The following is a 14216-nucleotide window of genomic DNA, read 5'->3' as shown; positions in this document are numbered from 1 at the left end:
TCCCTGCTTCTCTTAGTAAAAAGTTCTGAAACAGCTCTGGAAATCCACGCATTGGACCCTTCCTGAGGGGATGAATCACGTGGTGCGTTAAAGGCTATTGCAGACTGCAAACTAAGGCACTTACAGCTGACGGAGCGATCACATGTCTATAGCAAGCCGGCCAGTTTACCAAGCGCAATTGCATTTCGCCAAACATGCAGAGAAACATAAAGAGAAACAACTTAGCAATGGTGCAGGGCCTATCAAATCCCCATGGTGAATCCCCAGAACACCACGAGATTTGACAAGCATCAAAGTAGCAATTGGCAATTTTTTTGTGATGCTGGTTGTTAGCATTCTCATTCCAGAGTGGGACGTAAACTTTTGACAATGTTTCTGGCTGACCGTGTACGTGCAACATTGAGCATTCATTCAATGATGTGTGACTAGCAAATTCCAACCGTTATAGGGATTTGGTCTGTCCAAAAAGCCTGGGCCTGTTGCCTCTCCTATAACTGTATAAATAGCAGCACTATGTATCTTAAATACAGCAAAGAACCTCAACCCAGTGAAATAAGGAGAGACAACTGCAGAGAATAAGCATGTTGCAAACGAAACAGTTGAAATAATTCCTTAGGCGAGTTGACAAATCGAAGCTGCTGGACAAAATGCCTCTTTGATGCTGGGATACAGGGCAGCTGAGAAGGCAACAGGCAGAAAAGGAGCAGCTGCTCGGGAGGATGCCAAGCAAGCACTGCTATTTTAGAGTTAGAGGTTTGAGTAGAGTTGGCAGAAGGGGAAAGGGGTGGTTGGCACTGTCACATAACTGGCTCTGAGTCAGCCACATGGTAGGTACCATCAGACAGCATTACGGAGCTGTTTTCACCTGTTGGTATTTTTTAGAAATAATAATAATTTCACTGTTTGCAGAGTGCTTTGGCCACGCTAAAGTCAAGAAAATGATATAAATTCTATCTGTGCCTGAATAAAAACTTTTACGAAAATAACACCTTTATAAATAGAAATAGCAATGCATCGTACTAAGAATGAAATTCTGGTCTCATTTTTTAAAGCATTGCAGTGGACTTGTTCTGAGCATTTTGTTTAACCATCCAAGTGAATTAGTGCAAGTTAGCTCCTTGCTGTAAAATCCACTTGCAGTGACTAAGCTGCAAACCCACATCAAACAGATGTTCACCTGCACATCTGCCAGTGTGGTATACTGCATCTGCTGTTTCCGTTGTGGATTCCTCTACATTGGGGAAACCAAGCGGAGGCTTGGGGACTGCTTTGCAGAACACCTCCGCTCGGTTCGCAATAAACAACTGCACCTCCCAGTCGTAAACCATTCCAACTCCCCCTCCCATTCCTTGGACGACATGACCATCCTGGGCCTCCTGCAGTTGCGTTATGATGCCACCCGAAAGATGCAGGAACAGCAACTCATATTCCGCTTGGGAACCCTGCAGCCCAAGGCTATCAATGTGGACTTCACAAGCTTCAAAATCTCCCCTCCCCCGACTGCATCCCAAAACCAGTCCAGTTCGTCCCCTCCCCCCACTGCATCCCAAAACCAGCCCAGCTCATCCCCGCCTCCCTAACCTGTTCTTCCTCTCTCCCATCCCCTCCTCCCACCTCAAGCCCCACCCCCATCTCCTATGCACTAACCTCATCCCGACCCCATGACCTGTCCGTCCTCCCTGGACCGACCTATCCCCTCCCTAACTCTCTACCTACACTCACCTTTACTGGATCCAACCCACCTGTCTGTCTCCTCTCCACCTATCTTCTCCTTTATCCATTTTCTATCCGCCTCCCCCTCTCTCCTGATTTATTTCAGAATCCCCTTCCCCTCCTCCATTTCTGAAGAAGAGTCTCGACCCGAAATGTCAAGCTTTCCTGCTCCTAAGATGCTGCTTGGCCTGCTGTGTTCATCCAGCTCTACCCCTTGTTATCTCAGATTCTCCAGCATCTGCAGTTCCTACTATCTATGCAATCAAATGGTACTGCTTTTTGTCTAATACCATAGTTCTGATCTGTGGACTCTGATGCAGAAAATCTATACCACAGTGTCTATGTGACCCTTTCCAAACCTTATATTTGTGGAAGTAACTTAAAGTGGAACTGAGTACACAGTTTGGAGTTTAGGCAGATTATAAGTAACGTAAACAACCTGTAATTTGGTGAATCTTTAGACAGCCAACTAATTTTAAGGCTCTCCGTTCCTGTGCCGCTTCAGTGAGAGAACTTTTGATTGAGTCAAAAGGTTTAAGTCTCACCCTTTTTGTAGACTCACCAACAAAGACAGAATCCAGTCTCAGAGTAAAATAACAAAGTGTGGGGCTGGATGAACACAGCAGGCCAAGTGGCATCTTAGGAGCACAAAAGCTGACGTTTCGGGCCTAGAGCGTTCATCAGAAAAGGGTCCTTTTCCTGTACCTCATTCCCCTACCCTTACATGCTGAATTGTCCATAGTGCTCAGAGATGCATAGCTTAGGTGGGTTATAAGGGGATAGGTCCAGGCGGGATGTTCCAAGGGTCGGTATAGACTTGTTGGGCCAAAGGGCCTGTTTCCACACTGTAGGGATTCTATGAATCTGCATTTCCCTTGTCTAACCCACCTAACCTAAACACTCCTGGACACTGTAGGCAATTAGCATGGCCAATCCACCTAGCCAGCCCATCTTTGGACACTGATTACAGCCTCGGGCATCTGTCTGTGTGGAGTTTGTAAATTTTCCCTGTGTCTGTGTAGGCTTTCTCCAGGTGCTCCAGTCTCCTCTCAATGTCCAAAGATGTGCAGGCTAGGTGGGTTGGCCATGCTAATTGCCTAAAGTGTCCAGAGGCGTTTAGATTAGGTGGGTTAGACAAGGGAAATGCAGAATCATAGAATCCCTACAGTGTGGAAACAGGTCCTTCAGCCCACCAAGTCTATACTGACCCTTGGAACATCCCACCTGGACCCATCCCCTTATAACCCACCAAAGCTACACATCTCTGAACACTATGGGCAAATCAGCACGTAGGGTAGGAGAAAGAGTCAGGGTGGGATGCCCTTCGGTGGGTTGGTGTGGACTTGTTGGGCTGAATGGCTTGTTTCCACACTGTAGGGGTTCTATGATCTATGAAGACCTGTTTCATAATCTGAGGAGCTGCGAAGGATATTGAACACTGTGCTTTGTATCTTTCTTGTACATAGAGTTAGCACTTCAATTGGAGTAAAACAAAACATTTTGACACAAATAAGTAGCACTTGGTATAATTTTCACATTAGTCTGTAGGTTAGGATTCCTCTTGAAGAGCGTCCTGAAGCTAATACAGTCTGGCATATTCTGCACCTTCAGGTCTTGAGATCAAATGGAAGCCTAGGAGGAGTTAAAGTTTTGCCAGTTATGTTGAGCACATTCTTACAGTCAGGTTCTAAGTCAGCAATTGAAGCCATGGGAGAATTCTGACCATGTTCTAAGCTGTCAATCTGTCTAATGGAGTGTGCTTGTTGCAGGCTCTGTGAAAGGAATAGGAAATAAACAATGTGCATGCACAATGGGGAGGAGAGTTGATGGACACCCGGGAAGTTTATGTTTTGCAATTTTGTACCAAGCTCAGCAGCAAACAGCAGTGGAAATCCTTTGGTCAGCAACTCCAAATAGATGACAGAAGGCTAGAGTAAATGCTCAAACTGGTTCACAGTTACTAAAGGTGGTGCAAATCTGAATAGAGGGGAGAACCGAGACGTTACAAGCTGTCACAGATGATGGAATATATTTTCAGAAGCAGGAAGACGGCTGAAATCCAAAACCAGATTAAGACTGTTAGTGGGTGACTGCAAACTGATCGTATTTCGCCTGTGCCACTCCAGGGCTAATTGAGTTCATTTCATATTTCTGATCGTATATTTCGTATTTCTTTCTCTCATTTTCCTGTGATGTCAGCTCATTTGTGTTTTCATTAATTTAACACATGCACATAAACTGAACAAAAAACATCCCAGGACTTTGACTGAGTGTAGAATAGATTTATTGTTGTTATATTTGCCTCCACTGTGGGTTATATTAAGGTGCTTCGGTTTCCTCCCCAGCCCAAACATGTGTACGTTAGGTGGATTGGCCTGGTAAATGTGAGGTTATGGGATATGATAGGGGTCTGGATCTGGGTGAGATGTTCTTCAGAGGGTCAGGGCGGACTCAATGTACTGAATGGCCTCCTTCCATATTGCAGGGATTCTATGAAAATATAAAGCAATGGGTGACACATCTCCAAGCTTTTGGTTAGGACAGGAAATTGACACAAAAACAAAAAAAAAGAAATTGCTGGAAAAACTCATCAGGTCTGGCAGCATCTGTCGACAGAAATCAGAGTTAATGCTTCAGGTCCAGTGACCCTTCCTCAGGCCTGATGATACCTAGAAAAACATCAACATTTATATAGAACCTACCTGCTGCCCTACCCCATCTTCTGTATAAATATCAACCTTTCCCTAGTTACCACCAGTTCTGAGGAAGGGTCACTTGACCCGAAATGTTGGCTTTGATTTCTCTCCACAGACCCGTTGAGCTTTTTCAGCAATTTCTGCTTTTTGTTTGGTTTCTGATTTATTTTGTTACAGGAAATTGACAGTTATTCCAACAAAGATTTTAGATTAAAACTGAAAGAACTGCAGATACTGTAAGTCAGAAGCGTAAACAGAAATTGGTGAAAAAGTTCAGCAGGCCTGGAGGCATCTGTGGAGAGAAATCAGAGTTAATGTTTCAGGTCAAGTGACCCTTCAGAATTTATTTTAAATTATTATTTTAATTCCCAGATCAAAAAGCTAAAAGCACATTTGTAAGTAAGGAGAGTTCTTAATGGAAAAAGCAAGATTGGAAAGAGAGCCTTTAAAACCTTTAAGAACATAAATGGTTAAGGTTGGTTACAGAATCAAAAGGTTGTTTTGAAGGTAAAAGTTATTGGTTCACTTTATTTTGTTTGTAGTATCCTGAATAGGTCATATTGCTATTGAAATAGGTGGCAGTAGTTAGAAAGGGTCCTTTGTTTTAATTTATTTCTGCATGTTTGCATAGGGAATAACAAGGTTCACTGAGGGCTACTTCACCCAGAAGTTGGAGTTCTGAGGAAGGGTCACTGGACCCGAAATGTTAACTCTGTTTTTTCCTTCACAAATGCTGCCAGACCTGCTGAGCTTTTCCAGCAACTTTGTTTTTGTTCCTGATTTACAGCATCCGTAGTTCTTTTGGTTTTTATTAGAGTTCACGAGGGTCTGGGTGACTGAAGTTAGGAGGTGTATGATTCACTTAAAGTTGAGACAACACAAAAAGATAATGTTTGTCTGAAGATAATCGGTCTGTCCGGGCCTTTTGAAAAATAGGTTTTGAGAAGGTTTGGAATTTGAGGTAGGTTCAGCTATGAGCCTGGAGTCCTGCTTTCTGGTAACAGTACTGCAGCAGACTTGCATAAAAGTTAAATGCAGACTAGGCGATGGTTCAGAGAAAAATAATTAATGACCTTCAAAGACCAGAGGACTTTGGTCACTTGTCCATTGATTTGTCAGTAGGATTACTGAGGCAGGTCTCTATCCCTCTGGTCAAAATCCTATTTTTTATTAACTCACGGGTCCTGGACATTGCTGGCTGGCCAACATTTATTGCTTGCCTTGTTTACCTTTGCGAAGGAGGTGGTGAGCTGTCTTATTGAGTTGTGGAAAGCCACATGCTGAGGATTGAGCCACAATACCATTCTGAAGGGAAGCCCCAAGGATTTTGATCCAGAAATGGTGAAGGAACAGAAATCTATTTCCCAATCAGGATGGTGAGTGTATTTTTCTGTTATTTGTTCATTCATGGGATGATGGTGTCGCTGGCTGGGCAACATTTATTGCCCATTCCTAATTGGCCAGAGGGCAGTTAAAAGTGAGCTACATTGCCGTGGGTCTGGAGTCACATGTAGGCCAGACCAGGTAAGGATGGTCTAAAGAACATTAGTGAACTAGATGGGGTTTTCCTAACAATCAACAATTCATGGCCATCATTAGACTCCTAATTCCAGATTTTTTAAATTGAATTCAAATTCCACCATCTGCCGTGGTGGGATTCAAAGACAGGTCCCCAGAACATTATCTGCATCCCTGGATTAATAGTCCAGCAATTATACCATTAGGCCATTGCCTCCACTCTGGAGGGGAACTTGCAAGTGCGGTGTTCCCAAAAATCTGCTGCCCTTGTCCTGCTCAATGGAACTAGTCATGCACTTTGACCAGAAGCTCAATTAGATTTGTCACATAAACATTCACTTGCCTGGGTGAGTGCAACTTCAACAACACTCGAGAAGCTTGAAAACATCCAGCACAAAGCAGCTCTCTTGAATGGCACCACATGCACAAACATTCGTTCTCTCCACCACTGATGCTCATGAGCAGTAGTGTATACCATCTCCAAGGCATTCCTCAGAGGTTCACCACCGGTCCTTAGATAGCATCTTCCAAACCCTCAATCACATCCATCTAGAAGGACAAAGAGAGCAGGGACCAACAACCCCTGAAAGGTGCCTCCAAAGACACTCACCATCCTGACTAGGAAATATATTTCTGTTCCTTCACCATTGCTGGGTCAAAATCTTGAATTCCCTCCCAGACAGCATTGTGGGTCTACCCACAGCAGGAGGGCTGCAGTGGTTCAAGAAGGCAGCTCACCACCACCTTCTCAAGGGCAAGTGGGGACAGAATAAATGCTGGGCCAGTCAATGACGCCCACATCATTCAAATGAGTTAAAAAAAAGAGGACACTTCCGCCATCTACAATCCGACCCCACCACTAAAGACATTTTTCCAATGCCACCCTTGTCTGCCTTCCGGAGAGAGTGACTCCCTTGTCTGTTCCACACTGCCCTCCAACCCCACCACACCTGGCACCTTCCCCTGCAACCGCAGGAAGTGCTACACTTGCCCCCACACCTCCTCCCTCACCCCCATCCCAGGCCCCAAGATGACTTTCCATATTAAGCAGAGGTTCACCTGCACATCTGCCAATGTGGTATACTGTATCCGCTGTACCCGGTGTGCTTCCTTTACATTGGGGAAACCAAGCGGAGGCTTGGGGACCGCTTTGCAGAACACCTCCGCTCGGTTCGCAATAAACAACTGCACCTCCCAGTCGCAAACCATTTCAACTCCCCCTCCCATTCGTCAGATGACATGGCCATCATGGGCCTCCTGCAGTGCCACAATGATGCCACCCGAAGGTTGCAGCAACAGCAACTCATATTCCACTTGGGAACGCTGCAGCCCAACGGTATCAATGTGGACTTCACCAGCTTCAAAATCTCCCCTTCCCCCACCGCATCCCAAAACCAGCCCAACTCGTCCCCGCCTCCCTAACCTGTTCTTCCTCTCACCCATCCCCTCCTCCCACTTCAAGCCGCAGCTCCATTTCCCACCTACTAACCTCATCCCGCCTATTTGACCTGTCCGTCCTCCCTGGACTGGCCTATCCCCTCCCTACCTCCCCACCTAGACTCTCCTTTCCACCTATCTTCTCCTCTATCCATCTTCGGTCCACCTCCCCCTCTCTCCCTGATTAAGAGAATTCCTTAGCTTCAGTGGGGCTTGGGTGGTTCTTGTGAGGGTTCTCTTGCCTCTGAATTACAAGTTTCTGGGATCAAACTCAATGGCAGGACTTGAGCATGAGTGCAATGCAATCCTCGAGATGCCATCTTTTGGTGAGGCATTTGCGTGACACCTTCTCAAGTGGGTGGAAAAGTTTGCAAGGGACTATTTTGAAGAAGTGGAGGGAAGTTTACCATGGTTGCCTGCCAACATTTATCCTGCAAGCAAAGTTACATTAAAGAAAGCAGAGTATCTGCTCCTTTTCACACTGCAGCGTGTGGGAGTCTGCGGTATACAAAAATGTCTGTTTCCTTCTTTACAATCTGACTACGCATCAAAAGCCAGTGAATGTGAATACAGCTTCATAAATGCAACTTCTTCTGTTAGATGAAGCATTATGAAAGATATGCAAATTGGAGGTAATTTCAGAGCAAGGAATGGAGAGATATAGAAGCAAGATGGGGTTCAGGACTGTTTGCAGATTGATGGATCAGAGCTTCCTTAAAAAGAAAACCCATTCTTTTCAGTTGCTGCCATTACCCACTGGCCTCTAATCTTTTCCTGCCCGTAACTTAGATTTTTTTAAGATCTGGTTCGACATGAGGTAGTTGAATAATTAAGAGGCAAATATAGGTCAGTTTTGCAAAAGAGCCCCATCGTGGACACTAACTTTGACACCAGAACAAGGGAAAGTACATGAGCTGAAATGACACTGAGTTCATCTAAACTAAATCTGTAATGAGAAAGTAATCAAATTCTATTTGAGGGCCTGGTGCAATGGTTACATCCTTTAGTCTGACAATCCAAAAACTATAAGAATCATGATCCGATTATTAAAATTTCAAAATTCATTATAAAAACCTGGAACTGCAAATGACCAAGGAACAAATGTAGGCCACTCGGCCCGTCACGCTTGTTCTCTCACTTGTCATGATTATTAAATATTTATGTTATTAAAAGAGTCTGCATCCTCTGCCTGTTGAGGAAGGCTATTCCAAAGACACACAACCTCCTAAGAGAGAAAAAAGTTTCCTCAATCTGTCCTAAATGGGTGACCCCCTGTTTTTAATAATTGGCTCAAGTTCTAGATTCTCCACCAAGAGATTACATCCTTTCAACATCCAGCTTTGCCAAGTCCCCCAGGATCTTATTAGCGATTTTATTTGCCAATTAATAACCTGTGGAAGTTTTTCCTTATGTTCACTTGTGGGATGTGGGTGCTGTTTGTTGGTCAGCATTTGCTCCCTATCCCTAGCTGCCCTTGAACTGAGCAGCTTTCTAGGCCATTTCAGTGGGCACTTGAGAATCAAGTATGTTGTTGCTGTGGGTCTGGAGTCACATGTAGACCAGACCGAATGAGGATGGCTGTTTCCTTCCCTAAAGGACATTAGTGAACCAGACAGTGTTTTCCTAACAATCAACAGTGATTTCATGCTCATCAGTAGTTTCATAATTACAAATCAGAAAGGATATTCACTCGAGAAAACGACAATGTTGTCGAGGAGAATACTGAGATACAGGCTACGAGACGAGGTGGGATTGAGGTTCACAAGGAAGAGGTATTAGAAATCCTTCAGTAGGTGAAGATAGATAAGTCCCCTGGGCCGGTTGGGATTTATCCTAGGATCCTCTGGGAAGCCAGGGAGGAGATTGCCGAGCCTTTGGCATTGATCTTTAACTCGTCATTGTCCACAGGAATAGTGCCAGATGACTGGAGGATAGGAAATGTGGTTCCCCTGTTCAAGAAGGGGAGTAGAGACAACCCTGGTAATTATAGACCAGTGAGCCTTACCTCAGTTTGTTGGTAAAGTGTTGGAAATGGTTATAAGGGATAGGATTTATAATCATCTAGAAAAGAATAAATTGATTAGGGATAGTCAGCACGGTTTTGTGAAGGGAATGTTGTGCCTCACAAACCTTATTGAGTTCTTTGAGAAGGTGACCAAACAGGTAGATGAGAGTATAGATAATAAAATGTGAGGCTGGATGAACACAGCAGGCCAAGCAGCATCTCAGGAGCACAAAAGCTGACGTTTCGGGCCTGGACCCTTCATCAGAGAGGGGGATGGGGACAGGGAACTGGAATAAATAGGGAGAGAGGGGGAGGCAGAACGAAGATGGAGAGTAAAGAAGATAGGTGGAGAGAGTGTAGGTGGGGAGGTAGGGAGGGGATAGGCCAGTCCAGGGAAGACGGACAGGTCAAGGAGGTGGGATGAGGTTAGTAGGTAGCTGGGGGTGCGGCTTGGGGTGGGAGGAAGGGATGGGTGAGAGGAAGAACAGGTTAGGGAGGCAGAGACAGGTTGGACTGGTTTTGGGATGCAGTGGGTGGGGGGGAAGAGCTGGGCTGGTTGTGTGGTGCAGTGGGGGGAGGGGATGAACTGGGCTGGTTTAGGGATGCAGTAGGGGAAGGGGAGATTTTGAAACTGGTGAAGTCCCCACACCTCCTCCCTCACCCCCATCCCAGGCCCCAAGATGACATTCCACATTAAGCAGAGGTTCACCTGCACATCTGCCAATGTGGTATACTGCATCCACTGTACCCGGTGCGGCTTCCTCTACATTGGGGAAACCAAGCGGAGGCTTGGGGACCGCTTTGCAGAACACCTCCGCTCAGTTCGCAACAAACAACTGCACCTCCCAGTTGCAAACCATTTCCACTCCCCTTCCCATTCTCTTGATGACATGTCCATCATGGGCCTCCTGCACTGCCACAATGATGCCACCCGAAGGTTGCAGGAACAGCAACTCATATTCCGCCTGGGAACCCTGCAGCCATATGGTATCAATGTGGACTTCACCAGTTTCAAAATCTCCCCTTCCCCTGCTACATCCCTAAACCAGCCCAGTTCATCCCCTCCCCCCACTGCACCACACAACCAGCCCAGCTCTTCCCCCCCACCCACTGCATCCCAAAACCAGTCCAACCTGTCTCTGCCTCCCTAACCGGTTCTTCCTCTCACCCATCCCTTCCTCCCACCCCAAGCCGCACCCCCATCTACCTACTAACCTCATCCCACCTCCTTGACCTGTCCGTCTTCCCTGGACTGACCTATCCCCTCCCTACCTCCCCACCTACACTCTCTCCACCTATCTTCTTTACTCTCCATCTTCGGTCCGCCTCCCCCTCTCTCCCTATTTATTCCAGTTCCCTCCCCCCATCCCCCTCTCTGACGAAGGGTCTAGGCCCGAAACGTCAGCTTTTGTGCTCCTGAGATGCTGCTTGGCCTGCTATGTTCATCCAGCCTCACATTTTATTACCTTGGAATCTCCAGCATCTGCAGTTCCCATTATCTCAGGTAGATGAGAGTAAACTGGTTGATGTGGTGTATATGGCTTTCAGCAAGACATTTGATAAGGTTCCCCACGATAGGCTATTGTACAAAATGCAGAGGAATGGAATTGTGGGAGATATAGCAGTTTGGGTCGGAAATTGGCTTGCTGAAAGAAGACAGAGGGTGGTAATTGATGGGAAATGTTCATCCTGGAGACCAGTTACTAGTGGTGTACCGCAAGAGTCGGTGTTGGGTCCACTGCTGTTTGTCATTTTTATAATTGATCTGGATGAGGGCGTAGAAGGATGGGTTAGTAAATTTGCAGACGACACTAAAGTCGGTGGAGTTGTGGATAGTGACGAAGGATGCTGTAGGTTGCAGAGAAACACAGATAATCTGCAGAGCTGGGCTGAGAGGTGGCAAATGGAGTTTAATGCAGACAAGTGGGAGGTGCTGCACTTTGGTAGGAGTAACCGGAAGGCAAAGTACAGGGCTAATGGTAAGATTCTTAGCAGTGTAGATGAGCAGAGAGATCTCAGTGTCCATGTACACAGATCCTTGAAAGTTGCCACCCAGGTTGACAGGGCTGTTAAGAAGGCATACAGTGTTTTAGCTTTTATTAATAGAGGGATCAAGTTCCGGAACCAAGAGGTTATACTGCAGCTGTACAAAACTCTGGTGCGGCCGCACTTGGAGTATTGTGTACAGTTCTGGTCACCGCATTATCAGAAGGATGTGGAAGCTTTGGAAAGGGTGCAGAGGAGATTTACTAGGATGTTGCCTGGTATGGAGGAAAGGTCTTACAAGGAAAGGCTGAGGGACTTGAGGCTGTTTTCGTTAGAGAGAAGAAGGTTGAGAGGTGACTTAATTGAAACATATAAAATAATCAGAGGGTTAGATAGGGTGGATAGGGAGAGCCTTTTTCCTAGGATGGTGACGTGAACACGAGGGGGCATAGCTTTAAATTGAGGGGTGAAAGATATAGGACAGATGCCAGAGGTAGTTTCTTTACTCAGAGAGTAGTAAGGGAATGGAACGCTTTGCCTGCAACAGTAGTAGATTCGCCAACTTTAGGTACATTTAAGTCGTCATTGGACAAGCATATGGACGTACATGGAATAGTGTAGGTTAGATGGGCTTGAGATCGGTATGACAGGTCGGCTCAACATCGAGGGCCGAAGGGCCTGTACTGTGCTGTACTGTTCTATGATAGCCACGTGGTATTATCGCTGGACTGTTTATCCAGGGACCCAGGTAATGTTCTCGAGGTCTGGATTTGAACCCTATCATGGTAGATGGTGGAATTTGAATTCAGTTAAAAAACTGGAGTGAAGAATCAAATGATGACCATGAATTGATTGTTGGAAAACCCCACCTGGTTCACTAATGTCTTTTAGGGAAGGAAACTGCCATCCTTACCTGGTCTGGCCTAAACATGACTCTGGACCCACAGCAATGTGGTTTAATATTAACTGCCCTCTGGGCATTTAGGGTTGGGGAATTAATACAGGGCTTGGTGACATGGTGCAATGAGAACAATCTCTGTCTCAATGATAATTGGAACTGCAGGTGCTGGAGAATCCAAGATAACAAAGTGTGAAGCTGGATGAACACAGCAGGCCAAGCAGCATCTCAGGAGCACAAAAGCTGACGTTTCGAGCCTAGACCCTTCATGTTCGGCAAAACTAAAGAACTGATCATCAACTTCAGAAAGAAAGGAGGAGAACATGCTCACATCAACATCAACGGAACTGAGGTTCAGAGAGTGAAGAGCATCAAGTTCCTTGGAGTGACAATAGCTGACAACTTGGCCCTGGACTTCTAATGTAAATGTGACAGTCAAGAAGGCACAACAATGCCTCTTGGTCCTCAGGCAGCTCAGGAAATTTGGCATCTCCATAAGGTCCCTCACCAACTTCTACAGGTACACCATTGAAAGCAAACTGTCCGGGTGCAGAACGGCCTGGTCTGGCAACGGCTGTGCCCAGGACCGTAAGAAACCAGAACAGGTGGTGTACACAACCCAGACCATCACGGAAGCCAACCTCCCATCCATGGACTCCATATAAATGGCTCGCTGCCGTGGAAATGCTGCCCACATCATTAAAGACCCATCGCACCCCGGTAATCATCTGCTACAACCTCTTTTGTCGGGCAGAAGATACAGAAGCCTGAACACACGCACCAGCAGGTTCAGGGCCAGCTTCTTCTTCGCTTTTGTTGGAATGCTCAATGGGCTGTAGCCTCAAATTATGTAACCTGTATGCCTCTCAGTCTTTTTGATCTGTACATCCTTTGCTTGCTGTGATCTGCCTGTACCGCTCGTAAACACTGTATTTCAGTACATGTGACAATAAAATCAATCAATCTATGAAATGCTTGCCAATCCAGTGATGCCCTCATCCTGTGAATTAATAAAAAACAAAGTTATTTTAGTTGAATTCAAATTCCATCATCTGCTGTGGCAGATTTCAAACTCAGGCCACCAGAACATTAGCTGAGTTTCTGGATTAATAGTTGAATGATAACACTAGCAGGTCATTGCCTAACCTTACTGTCTGCAAATAATCTTATATCTTTTGGAAAGAATCACAGAATCCCTACAGTGTGGAAACAGGCTCTTTGGCCCAACAAATCCACACTGAAACTCAGAGCATCCCACCCAGACCCATCCTCCTATAACCCACCGAATCTACACCTCCCTGATCACTACAGGCAATTTCCCATGGCCGACCGACCTGGCCTGCACATCTTTGGACTGTGGGCGGAAACCGGAGCACCCGGAGGAAACCCACGCAGACACGGGGAAAACGTGCAAACTCCATACAGACAGTCACCCGAGTCTGGAATCGAACCCGGGTCCTTGGCACTGTGCCACTCCATTACCCCTAAAGAACCCAACTGGTTCACTCTTTCAGTGTGACACCACACCAAGACATAGATGATGTTATCACCTTTCCTCCCTTGTCTTCCCAATCCCTATATTTTCCTGCCTTATCTCCTCTTTTCTGTGAAGGTCATTTATAATTGTTGGTGACACTGCTTCCCTCTGGTGTCATAAGCCTTCCCAGGCTGGATGCCTGCCAAGTACAAGCCTCAGTTGTTCAATTTTGGAAGCTGTCTCACCTGAGCTCAATCCCATTTTCACCAGATTCTCTCATGAGTTAGCAGCAATTCCTGAATCTTGACCCAGAATTGAGAACACTAACATTCCCATTCCCTGGAGTTTTAAAAAATACTGTATGTCACTTTTGGTATTCAGATACTTATTGTCCATCCCTAGAGACTTTTTGGTGTGTCTTACTCCTTGAGCCATTGCAGTCCCCATGGTGGAGGTGTACCCAATGTATTTTGTTTTCATGTGACA

The sequence above is a fragment of the Stegostoma tigrinum genome, chromosome 2 (genome assembly GCF_030684315.1).
Source record: "Stegostoma tigrinum isolate sSteTig4 chromosome 2, sSteTig4.hap1, whole genome shotgun sequence".
Taxonomy (NCBI): domain Eukaryota; kingdom Metazoa; phylum Chordata; class Chondrichthyes; order Orectolobiformes; family Stegostomatidae; genus Stegostoma; species Stegostoma tigrinum.
This window is presented reverse-complemented; position numbering follows the sequence as displayed.